Below are 18,971 nucleotides of genomic sequence, written 5' to 3'. Positions count from 1 at the left end.
TTATTGACCTAAATTTACCACTAACATGAAGCCCAATGTGGCATGAAAAAACAAACTCAGAATCGCTAGGATCCGTTGAAGCATTCCTGAGTTATTACCTCATAAAGGGACACTGGTCAGAATTGCAAAAAATGGCCAGGTCATTAAGGTCAAAATAGGCTGGGTCATGAAGGGGTTAATGAACAACTTTCACACACACACACACACACATTTGCAAGTGTACACTAGCGCATGGCCGTGCGGCCATGCAAATCTTTTATAGCTGCAGCAAGTACAGGACCTTCCCAGAAGGACCAATGGGAGGCTGCCACAGAAGTTGAGCACCTTCAGGACCTTGCTAGAGAACCAATGGGATTTGCTGCAGTATCTAAGCATGTGACCCTTGATCTCCAACGAGAGATCTTGCCCTGGGCATACTCAGAAGGGGAAAAGTAGGACTTAGTCCCAAAAACGTCTGCTCGCCGCTGCCCAGTACTGGCTGCAATGGCAGAAGCTGGAAAGGCAGCAGTAACCCATTGCACAGACTGAGCAAGACGTAGGGACCGATGTCTCCGCTGAGCAGACTTCACTGTGGCTGAAGAAGAATGGGAGACCGCAGTGGAGATGGTTTGAGATTCCCCCTGTGCAGAGGCAGGAACTTGACACCCAACACCAATTTTACTAACATTACCATTATACACATATTGTACCTCCATATAATGATGAAACGTACCATAATAAAACTAAATAAGAAAATAAACATAAGAAGAGCAGTATTACCACCATACAGTGATCAAATTCTTGTAGGTACCAGCTCTGCAGACAGTATCAGTGATTGCAATACTTTTATTTATAGTGACACACAGTTGAAATTCTTCCCACATTTCCAACACCATCCCCACCAGACAAATTCACAATTCTGCTGCTTCAATTGCTCTATTGATTCAACCATTGTGTTGCACATTGATTCCAATACTTTAGAAAATGTGTTATAAACATAATTACCCCACAAAAAAAGCATGCTGGCATTGCATGGTCCCAGATAGATAGTGCCAAACAGATGGTATTAGTTGGCTTCAGAGTAAAAGTGTTATCTTTTGTACCTTAAACAGTAAAAGTGTCATTTTTGTCAATACCTACTTTCTGCTCATCATATATTGCACCTTTTGTGTCACACAGAATAATAGTGCCCCATTTGTGACACACACACAGTGATAGTGCCCCTTTCTGCTCACACACACTGGTAATATCTCCACCTGCTCTCTAGACAGTAAAAAATTATCATGTTGTATCCTATAGACATGTTATATGCTACCTCAAAAGTAACAATACCCATTTATGCTTCAACAGTAATAAATCCCCCTTGAAAGTATAAATGCCCTTTTGTGCTCTTTTGAACTTTAATATGCCCAGGCTGAACCCTTTATATAATAATGACTATACTTACTGAGTGTCCTTTTCAGAAATAATGGTCACTGAAATCCTTCTTCTACTAACTAATGAAAGCTCGGGGTCTTACTTGAATCCAAGCTTTCATTCACCATCCACATCCGATCACTGGCTCCATCTTGTTATCTGCACCTCAAAAGAATTTCTAGAATTCAACCTTTGCTTACTTTCGACTCTGCAAAAACTCTTAATGTTTCTCTTATTCATTCTCACATTGGCTATTGTAACTCTCTACTAATCGGCCTCCCTCTTACCAAACTCTCCCCTCTCCAATCTGTCCTGAATGCTGCAGCCAAGATCATATTCCTCACCAATCATCATACTGATGTCTCTACCTTGTGCCAGTCATTACACTGGTTACCCATCCACTCCAGAATCCAGTACAAACTTATTACCCTCATCCACAAAGCACTCCATGGCTCAGCACCATCCTACATTTTCTCCCTGGTCTCAGCCTACCACCCTACCCGTGCTCTCTGTTCTGCTAATCACCTGAGGTTAACATCCTCTATAATCAGAACCTTCCACTACCATCTCCAAGACTTTTCAAGTGCTGCGCCAGTTCTTTGGAATGCGCACCCAGAGTAATACGATTAATCCCCAATCCCCACAGTTTTGAGCGTGCCCTAAAAATGCATTTATTCAGTCTGGCCTACCGCCTCAACGCATTAACCTAACTATCCCAGTGTGGCCCATTAAAAAAAAAAAAAAAACCCTAAACCATAATCAGGTTCCTCACATCATGTTCTCATACGCTTTATGCATTTAATAGCCCTCTGTGTCTGTACTGTTACATAGTTAGGCTGTTAACTGGTTTATGCAGCTTTACATGAACACCTGATTCTTACACTATGGCTGGTCTGAACAACGAAAGCAATTGTTACCTTTCACCTCCCTTGTCTCCCCTTTTTCCTCATAGTTTGTAAGCTTGCGAGCAGGGCCCTCATTGCTCTTGGCATCTGTTTTCATCTGTGTTTATTGTTATGCAGTAATGTCTATTGTCTGTACAAGTCCCCTCTATAATGTACAGTGCTGTGGAATATGTTGGCGCTATATAAATACAATTATTATTATTAATAACTAGGCCCTGTGAGTGCTCTCTCAAACTATTGCTTCTAATGTGCTGCAGCCCCCACAAATATAGTTTAAATTTATATAATTTTATTCCCCCACAATTTACAGCCTTCATGTCTTATACAGTCCTGCATATAAGAGAAGTCTGATGCCACAATGCTGCAATGCCATTGTATTGCTTGCAATGGGACTCCACACCTTCAAGACGGATAGTAATACGACAGGAGGCTAATCGCTCTCTGCTCTACCAAAAGACCAATCGGTATCAGTGTAGTGTTGATGCCAATTCAGTACTAAGTAGTATTTTAGAGTTCAGGTCGCTGGTCAAGAAGTCTAGCGCTCATGTTCCGAATCTTTAGTAATATTGATGTCAGTGTATACCAAGCACTTTTTTGTTGGTTCACCTTTTATCCTACTTAATACCTGTCAACGTTGCTGAGATTTAAACGCCTGTCCATTTTTCTGCTTTAGAAAAAAACATTTATGACGTCACAAGTGTCATTGCCAAGAGATAGTCAGTGTTAGTGTATATTTGTGATGACATGTTTTCTTTTGGTTCAGAGTCTCACAGTAAAAAAAAATGCACCAAAATATTTTTATATTTATTTTTTAAAATATGATAAGTTCAAAAAGATCAATATTTGGATTTCCCGTCATCTTCCACTAAACCTAAATGCACCAAATCTATACCAAATTTGTTTCTTCTGGCTGACATTAGATGACCTGCAAACCACCAATGTGGACTGAGAGGAGACTTAATAGCTGTCTAAAAATATATCAAGTGGCACAGTGTATAGGGATCAGCTTTATTTTCATTTGCACAAAGAAAGACTAGAAGCAGTGGGTTGAAAATGAATGGGAGAAGATACAGATTGGATATTATAAAAATTCTAGACAGTAAGGGTGATCAATGAGTGGAACAGGCTGCCACGAGAGGTGGCAAGTTCTCCTTCAATGGAAGTCTTCAAACAGATGCTGTACAGACAACTGTCTGGAATGATTTAGTGAATCCTGCATTGAGCAGGGGGTTGGACCAGAAGACCCTGGCAGTCCCTTCCAACTCTACCATTCTATGATTTTTTTTAAATGTTTTCCGATCGGTCATCTTTTAGTTGCCTGTTTATTCAGGCCAACGACTCTTTCAATGTGCACAGAATGACCATTAATAGATCAATGTTCTCGACACATGTCCTGCTTTCATAGGATGATATGATGCCAAGAGCCATAAATTTCAATTGCTTGAGAAAAGAGAGTACTGTCACTCACCATCCCTTTAAAAACAGTACTTTATTGCGGAATCATGTGAATCAGCAGAAGCAGGAGAGTTCGCTGTGGACACAACATCAGGATGAAGGCCATTTCCCACCGGAATATGCTTCTATGGGTCCCTAGGTGGACCCTAGGTGGAGGTGAGAGGTGAGTGATGGGGCTCGTATACAGTTGAGTGAACAGAGCCGCCCCACTCCCAGCGTCATCCACAACCAATGGAGACTATAATCCACCTGCTATAACTTAGATTAATGACAACATGAAAACACACACAATTAAAACCATACATGTGCAGAATATAAACAAACACAGATGAACAGATATTGTTAAATCATAAGAAAACAGACATATCCACCTTATCATTGAAGCCTGCTGGACCCTGCACTCATGTTCATAAAATCCACTCAGCCTCCCTCCTAAGCAACAACCTATGGTGATCACCTCCCTCGGTTGGTGGATTAACTCTTTCAATACCCGCAAAGATCAAAACTGCAGAATTCCCCCCATGGTGGTCTCTAACATGCTTAATTAACCTGAGAGCCACCTTACTGGATTGTATGGAGTTAAAATGCTACCTAATACGTACAAACAAAGGTCGGATGGTCTTGCCTATATGAAAAAACTTACAAGGGCAAAAAATCACATATATAGTATGACAAGTAGGACACGAGATGAAGTCAAGCACCTATTGCTTTACCCCTCCTATATTTAGTTCCTTAGATGTCAAATGATATGGACAAAAAGAAAAATGGCCTCACTTAAAATGCCCCATTGGGATGCCATCTTCTATCCAATTTTGTGATCTATGCTTGATATGGTTCTGTACCAGCAAATCCTTAAGATTTGTTGTTTGCCTATTGGAGATAAAAGGTCCTCCTGAGACAATGTCCGCAATTCCCTCTTCTTTTTCTAACAAATGCCAATGTTTATTGATGATGGATCTAATTTGCCTATCTATCGGGCCAAATGTAAAGCTAAAAATAAATCTCCTAGGGGAAACGGTGGAGCTTGAGGAAGATTTTACCTTATCTAAGCTGCATCCAAAAGAAGCTTTGGATACCCTCTGGCCACAAACCTTTTATACAGACCTAATGATTGTTGCTAACAGCGATCAGGGTCACTGTTAATCCTTTTTAACCTTATAAATTGGCTATAGGGCAAAGATTTTTTAACATGGACTGGATGTCCACTATTAAAATGTAAGAGGGATGAAGGTTTTCAAAAAATTTCTGTGGTGAGATGCCCCTGATCAACAGACTAAAACATCTAGAAATTCCAACCGGGATCCCCCAAAGTTAGAAGTAATCCTCATATTCATGGTATTAGATGTATGGAGGTACTGGACAAAATCATTGAAGATATCCTGTGTCCCATCCCACAACATAAAGACATCATCCACAAATCTCATATAAAGCCTAATATGTTTCAAAAAAGGGTTTTGTAAAGCATACACATATTTCTCCTCAAATACTCGCCTGTGATCTTACTTGACTGATCTTACATACCAAGCACACCCTATCTTTCTCAATTCACTGTAACAATTCTGCCTGCATGTCTCTCACAGTCCAGCAGCTTGTCATGTTCACCCTACTCCACCCTGTGTCAGCACAGCAGCGAGCCCTCTTTTCTGCAGTTGTGCTCACGTAATAAAATCTTTCCTCTTACACATGGCAAAGCTAAGAGTTGAACTTCACCATCTTCAATTTGCTAATAATATTAATCTTTATTTATATATCGCAAACATATTCCGCATAGCTTTACAAGTCAGCAGTTCACATGAAACAGTCAAAAGTTACAAAGTATAAGATAATCAAACAATTTAAGCAAAAATAATGATGACCCTGCTCTTCAGAGCTTACAATCTACAATGAGATGTGGGTGACACAAATTACAGGTGTTTATTTACAATGATGGTCCAACCATCTTTAGGGAATGGGGAGTAGATAAAGGGTCAATGAGGCTTTTGGCTACGGTTGAGTTTGATGGCGAATTATGTTCAGAGAAGTTAGAGAATAGGCTACATATATAAACATGACTTTGATTAGGAAACGTGATAGGCTGCCCTAAACAAATATATTTTTATGGAGCACCTAAAAAGGTATAAGTTGTTGTTATGCTCCTAATTTCATGGGGGACAAAGGGTAAAGGGTGAGTTATCAAGGTAGGAGATTGAACTGAAATGGACAAAGACCAGATCAAAGGTGCTACAGTCTTTGTGTGTCTGAGAGGTTGAAAGTTGTGAGAGGCCACAAGAAGTGACTAAAGATAGAAGCTAGGATGCAGTTGGGGAGGTGGAGTTGTTGAAGTCTCCCAGGATAAGGATTATCAATTCTGAGGATGTGATGGTTGGCAACAATGCATAAAAGTGGTCAAGGAAGTGGGTGGGTGAGCCTGGGGGACAGTGTATGACTGCTACTATAAGGGAGAGGGGATGGAACACCCTGATGGTGTAAACATCAAAAGTACAATGGTGTCCAATCAGCCTGTATTTATTTATTTGGTTAAAAACAGGATTGTTGTTGGCAGTGAGGAGTGTAGGGTTATCGTGAAGTTTGCAGTGATCGTACAGCCGGATATACACATTTTCCATGTGTTATAATCCGGACGTGGATTAGCTGTATGCTCACTATTACTTTTCAGAGAACTAATTAGTGTGAACAGTCTGTGGCCTTTTCGGATGATCGTCCCCAATTGTGTAATTGTCTGAAAAATAGGGGCAAGATGACAGTTATTCACTACAAAAATCACAATGCTTTTTATCTGCATCACTCACAGCCTGTGATCTCTGGAATTATTTCATGGCCACTTCAATATGTTGGCCATGGAAATGTGAATACAGATGGTGTTCAAAAGCTGATGGCCATCGCAGTCCCCCAGTACAAGTTACCTAGTCTCCATTATTGCTCTAAGAAATATGTGCCTGCGCTACAGCAGCAAGTTGCAGACAACATCACCTGTTCCCTGAAAAATTCTATGTCATTCAGGTTGCATTTTAACACTGACATCTGGACAAACAAGCATGGACAGGGGAGTTACATCTCGACAACTGGGCACTGGGTGACTCTGGTTGCTGTGAGTGCAGTTGGGGAAGGGGCTGCTACACTAGTCTTGCAATCCCCAAGGCTTGCAGGGCACTTGGGGATGGAGAAATAAACCACTACACACCATAAGATGGATAACTAAACTAATAGACAACAGAGGATGGAGAACTAAACTATTAAACAGTTATGACTGCAGAACAACACAAATTAACACCAGAACATGGAGAACAAAATTAATAGATAACAGGTGTGAATTACTAAACTACTAAGCAACTATGATTGCAGAAGGAAAGAAATACACAGCAACATGGAGAACTTAATAGACAACAGAGACTGGAGAACTAAACTACTAAACAGCTTGGGTTGGAGAACTAAACTAGTACACACCAGGGGATGAAGAACTAAAGCACTAGACACCAAGGTATCACTAGACACCAAGTCTTGGTATCCGCAGGGCTTGCAGAACAAACCTCTGTATGTAACAGTCCTCTAGTGCTTCTGCCTCCTCCACCTCCTCTATGGCCTCAACCTGTGCCCTCAACCTCTGTCTTAATGAAACATATGTTCCAACACTGCAGAGAGAATCTACCACCTCTTCCGTACTGCGCAGCCAGGGCTCATCGCAATCAGGCAATATTTACATTAATATGCTTTGGAGATAGCAAAGCAATTCACACTTGCATAGTGGACGCAGATGATTGACCTCTGCACCCTTGTGCAAATTTTCTTAATGGCTACTAAGATGGTTAGCTGTGATGATGCCATCACCAGCATCACTATTACTGTCATTTACATGCTGGAGCACACTTTAAATAGTATGGGTAAAGAGGTGGTGGTGGTTGTCCCAGGGAAAGAGGAGGAAGCAGAGGAGGATACCTTTTGGGTTAACAATATCTGTAAGTTCAGGTCTGTCATCTCACAGGCGGTTGCCATGGGAGGAAAAGATGGAGAATGAACATGAAAAGGACAAGGAGGAAGAGGTGATGGATGCGCTACAGTTAGGAGATGAAGACAATAATGATTCCCTCTATGTTGTCCGTGTTTGTCAGGAGGGGATGGAGGAAGAAAGTTTGAGTGTCATCCTGCCAAAAAACACATGAAAGACTGCAATTATGTGAGAACAATGCAGCACACTAACAACTACACCATCCAGTAACAGAAGTTGTCAATTGTTTTTGGATAGTACGTCATGTTCTTGATTCACTAGTGCTTTCAGAAACATTAACACCTACTCCACAGACACCTCGACCACCAAGCCAAATCCCCCTTCCACCACGACTTTGCTTTTTCCCAGTCACGTTGCTCAGATAGTGTGCAAGGAGCACACTATTAGCAACCTAAAATTAGGTTTTTAACTCTGCCCAACCTCTGCACACAGATAAATTTCAGTGGCACAAAATTAAAAGGTAAAATATGGCATGATGAGTCACGTTACTCAGAGAAGAAAGAATTGTTTCAGTGTGGATGAGGCCTATATGACAAAGAAGATAAGCCCCCCAAATTTCACAGTTAGATGTCCCCTACTGTATGACGTTAGTAATAGAAGAAAGAAGTGTTTAACCCCTTTACCCCAAGGATGGTTTGCACGTTAATGACCTGGCCAATTTTTACAATTCTGACCACTGTCCATTTATGAGGTTATAACTCTGGAACGCTTCAACGGATCCTGATGATTCTGACAATATTTTCTCTAGACATATTGTACTACATGAGAGTGGTAAAATTTATTTGATATTACCTGCATTTACTTGTGAAAAAAATGGAAATTTGGCGAAAATTTAGAAAATTTTGCAATTTTCCAATTTTGAATTTTTATGCTCTTAAACCACAGAGAAATGTCACACAAAATACTTAATAAGTAACATTTCCCACATGTCTACTTTACATCAGCACAATTTTGGAACCAAAATGTTTTTTTTGTTAGGGAGTTATAAGGGTTAAAAGTTGACCAGCAATTTCTCATTTTTACAACACCATTTTTTTTAGGAGGAGTATATATTGAGGAGTCTATATGATAGAAAATACCCAAGTGTGACACCATTCTAAAAACTGCACATCTCAAGGTACTCAAAACCACATTCAAGCAGCTTATTCACCCTTCAGGTGTTTCACAGGAATTTTTGTAATGTTTAAAAAAAAAAATGAACATTTCACTTTTTTTCACAACAAATTTACTTCAGCTCCAATTTGTTTTATTTTTACCAAGGATAATAGGAGAAATTGGACCCCAAAAGTTGTTGTGCAATTTGTACTGAGTACCCTATATGTGGGGGTAAACCACTGTTTGGGTGCATGGCAGAGCTCGGAAGGGAAGGAGCGCCATTTGACTTTTCAATGCAAAATTGACTGGAATTGGAATAGGACGCCATGTCGCGTTTGGAGAGCCCCTGATGTGCCTAAACATTGAAACCCCCCCACAAGTGGCACCATTTTGGAAAGTAGACCCTCTAAGGAACTTATCTAGATGTGTGGTGAGCACTTTGACCTACCAAGCGCTTCACACAAGTTTATAATGTAGAGCCGTAAAAATAAAAAATATATATTTTTTCACAAAAATGATTTTTTGCCCCATTTTTTATTTTCCCAAGGGTAACAGAAGAAACTAGACCCCAAAAATTGTTGTGCAATTTGTCCTGAGTACGCTGATACCCCATATGTGGGGGGTGAACCACTGTTTGGGCGCATGGCAGAGCTCGGAAGGAAAGGAGCGCCATTTGAGTTTTCAATGCAAAATTGACTGGCATTGAGATGGGACTCCATGTCGTGTTTGGAGAGCTCCTAACGTGCCTAAACAATGAAACTCCCCACAAGTGACACCATTTTGGAAAGAAGACCCCCTAAGGAACTTATCTAGATATGTTGTGATAACATTGAACTTCCAAGTGTTTCACTACAGTTAATAACGCACAGCGGTGAAAAAATAAAAAATTATTTTTTTTCCACAAAAATTATTTTTTAGCTCCTAGTTTTGTATTTTCCCAAGGATAACAGGAGAAATTGGACCCCAGCAGTTGTTGTCCTATTTGTCCTGAGTACGCTGATACCCCATATGTGGGGGAACCACCGTTTGGGCGCATGGCAGAGCTCAGAAGGGAAGGCATGCCGTTTGGAATGCAGACTTAGATGGATTGGACTGCAGGCATCATGTTGCATTTGTAGAGCCCCTGATGTACCTAAACAGTAGAAACCCCGCACAAGTGACCCCATATTGGAAACTAGACCCCCCAACGAACTTATCTAGATGAATTGTGAGAACTTTGAGCCCCCAAGTGTTTCACTACAGTTTATACTAAGTATAAGAAAACTGACTGAACAACAATATAATCTGAACTGGTGCATAACCAAAAAAAGTCATATAGCAAATAGATCAATGGCTGCACTCAAAATTTACTGTGCTAAGACAAGGAAATGTGCAATATATGAAATGTGAATAGCATAATGGCTAGGGAAATTTATGAAAAAACACATGAGATTCTTAGCACAATATTTGGCCAAACGTTGTGAGCCTATCCACCAAAACGTCAAGGTGATCTCAGATCGGATGGGCTCACAACGTTTTGCCAAATATTGTGCTAAGAATCTCATGTGTTTTTTCATAAATTTCCCTAGCCATTATGCTATTCACATTTCATATATTGCACATTTCCTTGTCTTAGCACAGTAAATTTTGAGTGCAGCCATTGATCTATTTGCTATATGACTTTTTTTGGTTATGCACCAGTTCAGATTATATTGTTGTTCAGTCAGTTTTCTTATACTTAGTATATACTATTTTCCTGGCTTGAACGCCTCGCCCTTCACCATGCTGTGATTTTAATTACATCCATACACAGTTGGTTCTGAGCTCCCTATAAAAGCAGGCTTTACCATGTTATTAGCCATAGGTAAGTGTTCACACTAGGCAGTCAGCTCAGTTACCCATCCGATCTGAGATCACCTTGACGTTTTGGTGGATGGGCTCACAACGTTTGGCCAAATATTGTGCTAAGAATCTCATGTGTTTTTTCATAAATTTCCCTAGCCATTATGCTATTCACATTTCATATATTGCACATTTCCTTGTCTTAGCACAGTAAATTTTGAGTGCAGCCATTGATCTATTTGCTATATGACTTTTTTTGGTTATGCACCAGTTCAGATTATATTGTTGTTCAGTCAGTTTTCTTATACTTAGTATATACTATTTTTCTGGCTTGAACGCCTCGCCCTTCACCATGCTGTGATTTTAGTTACATCCATACACAGTTGGTTCTGAGCTCCCTATAAAAGCAGGCTTTACCATGTTATTAGCCATAGGTAAGTGTTCACACTAGGCAGTCAGCTCAGTTACCCATCCGATCTGAAATCACCTTGACGTTTTGGTGGATGGGCTCACAACGTTTGGCCAAATATTGTGCTAAGAATCTCATGTGTTTTTTCATAAATTTCCCTAGCCATTATGCTATTCACATTTCATATATTGCACATTTCCTTGTCTTAGCACAGTAAATTTTGAGTGCAGCCATTGATCTATTTGCTATATGACTTTTTTTGGTTATGCACCAGTTCAGATTATATTGTTGTTCAGTCAGTTTTCTTATACTTAGTATATACTATTTTTCTGGCTTGAACGCCTCGCCCTTCACCATGCTGTGATTTTAATTACATCCATACACAGTTGGTTCTGAGCTCCCTATAAAAGCAGGCTTTACCATGTTATTAGCCATAGGTAAGTGTTCACACTAGGCAGTCAGCTCAGTTACCCATCCGATCTGAGATCACCTTGACGTTTTGGTGGATGGGCTCACAACGTTTGGCCAAATATTGTGCTAAGAATCTCATGTGTTTTTTCATAAATTTCCCTAGCCATTATGCTATTCACATTTCATATATTGCACATTTCCTTGTCTTAGCACAGTAAATTTTGAGTGCAGCCATTGATCTATTTGCTTCACTACAGTTTATAACACAGAGCAGTGAAAATAAAAAATCTTTTTTTTCCGCAAAAATTATTTTTTAACCCCCAGGAGAAATTGGACCCCAAATGTTGTTTTCCAATTTGTCCTGAGTACACTGATACCCCATATGTTGGGGTAAATCCCTGTTTGGGCGCACGGGGGAGCTCGGAAGGGAAAGAGCACTGTTTTACTTTTTTGTCTGGAATTGAGATCGGATGCCATGTCTCATTTGGAGAGCCCCTGATGTGGCTAAACAGTGGAAACCCCCCAATTCTAACTCCAACCCTAATCCCAACACACCCCTAACCCTAATCCCAACCCTAACCATAATCCTAATCACAACCCTAACCCAAACACACCACTAACCCTAATCCCAACTTTAACCCCAACCACACCCCTAACTCTAATCCCAACCCTAATCCCAACCGTAAATGTAATCCAAACCCTAACTTTAGCCCCAACCCTAACTCTAACTTTAGCCCCAACCCTATCTTTAGCCTCAACCCTAACCCTAACCCCAACCCTATCTTTAACCCCAACCAAAACCCTAACTTTAGCCCCAACCCTAACCCTAACTTTAGCCCCAACCCTAACCCTAAATTTAGCCCCAACCCTAACCCTAACCCTAATGGGAAAATGAAAATAAATACATTTTTTAATTTTTATTTTTATTATTTTTTTCCTAACTAAGGGGGTGATAAAGGGGGGTTTGATTTACTTTTATAGTGTTTTTTAGCGGTTTATTATGATTGTCAGCCGTCACAAACTAAAAGACGCTTTTTATTGCAAAAAATAGTTTTCGCGTCTCCACATTTTGAGAGCTATAATTTTTCCATATTTTGGTTCACAGAGTCATTTGAAGTCATTTTTTTTGCGGGACAAGTTGACATTTTTATTGGTACCATTTTCGGGCACATGACATTTTTTGATCGCTTTTTATTCCGATTTTTGTGAGGTAGAATGAACAAAAAACAGCTATTCAAGAATTTATTTTGGGGGGCTCATATCGTTCCACGTTTGGTAAAATTGATAAAGCAGTTTTACTGTTCGGGTCAGTACGATTACAGCGATACCTCATTTATATCATTTTTTTATGTTTTGGCGCTTTTATACGATAAAAATTATTTTATATATAAAATAATTATTTTTGCATCCCTTTATTCTGAGGACTATAACTTTTTTATTTTTTTGTTGATGACGATGTATGGCAGATTGTTTTTTGCGGGACAAGATGACGTTTTCAGCGGTACCATGGTTATTTATATCTGTCTTTTTGATCGCCTGTTATTCCACTTTTTGTTTGGCATATGATAATAAAGCGTCGTTTTTTGACTCGTTTTTTTTACAGTGATCATTGACGGGGTTAACTAGGTGGACAGTTTTTTAGGTCGGGTGGCTACAGACACGACGATACTAAATATGTGTACTTTTATTGTTTTTTCTTATTTAGATGAAGAAATGTATTTAGTGGAACAACATATATATATATATTTTTTTTCTTTATTTAGGATTTTTTTTTACACATGTAAATATATATTTTTTACTTTTTTACTTTGACCCAGGGGGGACATGACTATGTAGGGTCAGATTGCTGATCTGACACTTTGCTGTGCACTGTGTCAGATCAGTGATCTGACAGGCACAGCAAGGAAGCTTCCCGGCCCCTGCTCTGAACAGGCGCTTGGAAGCCACCTCCCTGCAGGACCCGGATGGCCCCCCGCAGCCATTTTGTATCCGGGCCTGCAGGGAGGAGGAGATAAGAGACCCTCGGAGCAACTCAATCACATCGCGTTGCTCCGAGGGTCTCAGGGAAGCACGCAGGGAGCCCTCTCCCTGCGCGATGCTTCCCTATGCCGCTGGAATGCTGCGATCATGTTTGATCACAGTGTGCCGGGTGTTAATGTGCAAGGAGCGGTCCGTGGCTGCGATAGTCAGCTGACACCCGGCCTTGATTGCCCGCACTCCCCCCTTGAGCGCGGCAGATCGGTGATGACGTACTATCCCATCGGTGGTCATACAGGCCCATACCACCTCGACGGGATAGTATGTCCGATGTCAGAAAGGGGTTAAGTGTGGATGAGGACTGGATGACAAAGAATATATAGTCAAAAAAAGTTTAAGTAGATGCACCCTACTGTATGATGTTACTAGCTGACATATTTTGGGAGGCCTGTCGATGAGGCCTGTATAACATTGACTTCATGCTACAAACAATTTCTAAGTAAGATGTCCCCTACTGTATAATGTTAGTAACAGAAGAAAGAATTGTTTAAGGGTGGATGAGTGCTGGATGACAAAGAAGATGTGCTCAAATTTTTTTTTTAAATTAGATGTCCCCCACTGTATGACATTAGTAACCAAAAAAAGTTTTGGAGCCTGTCGATGAGCGTTTGGACTGTAGACAGCTTCATATGACTGCCACAAAATGACAACATGGGATATGGTGAGCTGTATCATGTTTTGTACAAGAAAAGATTATAATTTTGTTTTTTAATGTGCATTAGGTCTGCAGACAGCTTCATGTCACCACCACAAAATGACAACATGGGATACAGAAGGCTGTATCACCATTTGCAACAGAAAAAATGATAATTTTTTTAAATGTGCATTAGGTCTGCTGACAGTTTCAGATCACCACCACAAAATGACAACATGGGATACGGCGGGCTGTATCACGTTTTTCAACAGAAAAAAATATAATTGTATTTTTTTAAAGTGCATTAGGTTTGCAGACAGCTTCATATCACCACCACAAAATGACAACGTGAGATACAGCGGGCTGTATCATATTTTGTGTTTCAATAATTTTTATTACATTTTTAAATATTAACAGAAATGTAATAAGAAGGGAAAAGGGATGGAGGAACCACGCAATGGGGTATACCCACACACCAGGTTGGCGTATGTACAGACTAATAGCAAACATAAATACCTGGTGTACCTCTCCTGCCACTTCTACCTTGTGTAAGAAAAAGCTCTGTAGTTAATACTGTTTGGGTAGAGCTATCCGATAGCGCTATCCATGAAGAAAATGAACGGTTAGAGCAATCCCATAGCCCTATTCCTAATGGAAATGAATGGAAAGAGCTATCCAATATCGCTATTTCTCAATGTTCCTGAGCGTAAGCTATTTCACATGGTTGAGCGCACTTGGGATCTGCCCCCAAGGCCCTGCCCAAACCCAATGTTTGGTCTGTAGAACGTGGCTAGGGGTTAGTCCCGCTTTTGTGTACAACATTTTTTGGCTTTTAAAATTGCTAAAAAGCTCAATAAAAGACTTCTTTGTACACACAGTTGAAAGTAAACCATTTGTCAACGTTAGGAAAAAGTTAACCTTACTTCTGTGTTTCAAATATTTTGACCCTTATTTGTTGGCTTTTCCTTCCCCTGGAGAAAACCACATATAACTACCCATGTGAAAACACTGGGAGAGGCAAATAAATTCCTACAATATCCAAGGACTGTCCCTGAGATTTATTGATGGTCATTGCAAAAGCCAACATGACAGAAAACTGACGCCGTCACATCAGGACTGGCAAATTTTTTATCTTTGGAAATCAGGTCAATTCTTGGAATAAGAACTGTCTGACCCTTTGCTTTTCCATTTAAAGCAATAGCATGAATAACGGCATGAGTGACGTTTGCTTTTAAGCTTTTCACATAAAGCCTTGTGCCATTACAAAGGCAACGCTTTCTGTTACGATTACGCAGGGGCATAATCCAAGCTGGGAGGCATCCCAGTGGGATTCAAAGAGTTAAGAAACTCTACAAGGTAATCTGTGAGAACCACACCTTCCTCTTCTGCAATTGTGTCGATGGAGCGATATGTTGAGTGTTCACCTTGAACTTGACTAAGAATTTTGTTGTTCAAGGCATGAACGTCATCATTCAATAAGAATTGCTTTATTGGCAATTGCCTCTACCATTGCATCGGTAATCTCAATTGAGTCACCAAAAATAGCTGTAATTAAATCACCCTCTTCAATTAAAGAATTTGGGATTTCAATTGTGTCTTCTGGTAGACCATATACATTTGACAACTCTCCATTGCCAAGTTTCAGTAACCATGAGTTGTACTCAACTTCGTCCTGAGACGTTCTCATATTCTGCTGTAACTGGAACCGTGAAATCTGATTCCAGGATTTTGAGTATTTAATGGTGGACTGTACAATTTGGGCTCTTTTTCCACCGTTCACTATTGGTAGGGTTGGACGAAAGTCACCACCGTTTATGAAAACGTTTCTACCAAATGGTCTTTTTTTCCACATATGTCTTGGAACAAATTATCCACAGCATTCATATTAAAACAGGGAGTCAATGTTACTTCGTCCCAAATAACGACAGATGACTCCCTAAGCTCCTTTGCTTGAAGTGAGGTTGGCTTAATTTTTGACACTGTGGCCTCATTTGTTGTAATTCCAAGGCCAAACTTAGAATGGTAGGTGCTACTGTTTTGGAGTAATGTAGCCACCAATCCAGTGGAGACTACTGAGTAAATAGACTTCCTTTCTGCTTGTAGTGTCTTGTGCAAGCAGTTGTACAAAAATGTCTTCCCACTTCCTCCTGGGCCATCCAGAAAAAAATTAGTATGAGCTAGTGTCATCTGGCTGTGATGCAGCATTGACTGCTTGCATAATTGCATTGAAAGCTGATTTCTGAGCTTCATTAAGCATAGCTTTCAATTGCTCAGCCTCCTGCTTTATTACAGCATAATTCAGTTGGTCCAGTATTTCATCTGGAACATTTAGTGGAGTTGGCAATCCGTAATCAGCACTGCACTTTTTATTGCTTAAGAGCACTTCATTAATATCACGAAGAGCCAGTTGCTCAGCAAATTCTGGAGTATACCGCCTGATATAATCCTCCATAAATTCGGTTTTATATTTTTGTCATAATGCCAGTGGTTTAGCTGGATCCCCATATTCACAAATTATAGCAAATAATTTGCAAAGTTGGTAGGGCATTTCGAAAGCGATTGCATCTGTTATACCTTCTTCCCATTGGGAATCATCTTAAAAAAGATGAAGATCAATGAACGCATTTTTGTACGTGTCATGTACGACTCCATTGACAGTCCTTAAGTCAGCATAAGACTTTGTTCCTCTTACGTGAAGCAAAAGAAGTCATAGGTAATACAGCTCACCATCTGTTAAAGAGACTGTATACATTCGGGCAATTGTTTTCCCAAATTGAGCCCGTCGTTTTTTCTATCCTTCTAGTACAGCTTTTCTATCCCAAACATAGTGTTCAGGGATTTAACTGTACAAATACTGACGGGTGGAAGCGTCAACTCTATTTAGCTCAAAATAAGCCTTCAGAGTAGAGACTTTTGAGTCTGAAATATCAATATCCACATTACCATCTTCGAAAAACACTTGCTGCATGTTTTCAAGGTGAACAGCAAGCCTTTTAACCCCTTCATGACCTTGGGATTTTTTGTTTTTCCGTGTTCGTTTTTCACTCCCCTCCTTCCCAGAGCCATAACTTTTATATTTTTCCATCAATTTGGCCATGTGAGGGCTTATTTTTTGTGGGATGAGTTGTACTTTTCAACGACATCATTGGTTTTAGCATGTCGTGTACTACAAAATGGGAAAAAAATTCCAAGTGCAGTGAAATTGCAAAAAAAGTGCAGTCCCACACTTGTTTTTTGTTTGGCTTTTTTGCTAGGTTCACTAAATGCTAAAACTGACCTGCCGTTATGATTTTCCAGGACACTACGAGTTCATAGACATCTAACATGACTAGGTTATTTTTTTACCTAAGTGGTGAAAAAAAATTCCAAACTTTGCTAAAAAAAAAAAAAAAAAACATGCCATTTTCCGATACTCGTAGTGTCTCCATTTTTCATGATCTGGGGTCGGTTGAGGGCATATTTTTTGCGTGCCGAGCTGGCGTTTTTAATGATAACATTTTGGTGCAGATACGTTCTTTTGATCGCCCATTATTGCATTTTAATGCAATGTCGCGGACACCAAAAAAACGTAATTCTGGCGATTCAAATTTTTTTCTCGCTACGCTGTTTAGCGATCAGGTTAATGCTTTTTTATTGATAGATTGGGCAATACCAAATATGTGTAGGTTTGATTTTTTTTATTGATTTATTTTGATTGGGGCGAAAGGGGGGTGATTTAAACTTTTATATTTTTTTTATTTTTTTCCCTTTTTTCCCTTTTTTTTTACTTTTGCCATGCTTCAATAGCCTCCATGGGAGGCTAGAAGCAGGCACAGCACGATCGCCTCTGCTACATAGCAGCGACCTGTTGTTCGCTGCTATGCAGCAGAAAATCAGGTGTGCTGTGAGCGCCGACCACAGGGTGGCGCTCACTGCTGCCGGGGATCTGTAACCATAGAGGTCTCAAGGACCTCTATGGTTACAATACTGAAGCATCGCCGACCTCCGATCATGTGACGGGGGTCGGCGATGCCGTCATTTCTGGCTGCCCGGCCGGATGCGGTAGTTAAATGCAACTGTCTGCGTTTGACAGTGGCATTTAACTAGTTAATAGGCGCGGGCAGATCGCGATTCTGCCCATGCCTACTGTGGGCACATGTCAGCTGTTCAAAACAGCTGACATGTCCCAGCTTTGATGCGGGCTCACCGTCGGAGCCCGCATCAAAGAGGGGCTTCTGACCTTGGACGTACTATCCCGTCCGAAGTCAGAAAGGGGTAATGGTATGTGAAGCATCATGCATTTTATTTTTTCTGATTCTCCACAAGCCCTCAGGGGGGCTTATATGCTGAGAATCTAGGTACATGGCTGGTTCATTCCAGTTTAATGTATCAAACTTGATATTGTCACAGTCATATCCTTTGTATACATATTTGAAAATATATTTAACACTTTTTATTGAAGCACATATCTCAACATTGATATGGCAATTGTTCTTGAGTAATAAATAAGGGTGGTATGGAACTACCCATCTAGTGTCGATTTCTCGCGTTCCTCGTCTGGTTTTCCCAGTATTGCGTTGATGGCACTGTGGGTAACCATCAACATTGGGGTTTATCTCTGTATTAAATTCCTTTGGGAATTTTTTTGCGCAGTGACCATCTGTCATGCATATAGCACCAGGTTGATTTTCGCCACATGAACCATGAATCATGTACTTCATCACTGCCTCATGCATTTTTGGATTTGCTGTCTCATTTGGGATTTCAGCAGAGACCAATTTGTCAATTATTTCTCTGTCCCTCGTTTTATCTTCCTCTCCGAGGATT

Source organism: Ranitomeya variabilis, chromosome 1 (genome assembly GCF_051348905.1).
Source record: "Ranitomeya variabilis isolate aRanVar5 chromosome 1, aRanVar5.hap1, whole genome shotgun sequence".
Classification (NCBI taxonomy): Eukaryota; Metazoa; Chordata; class Amphibia; order Anura; family Dendrobatidae; genus Ranitomeya; species Ranitomeya variabilis.
This window is presented reverse-complemented; position numbering follows the sequence as displayed.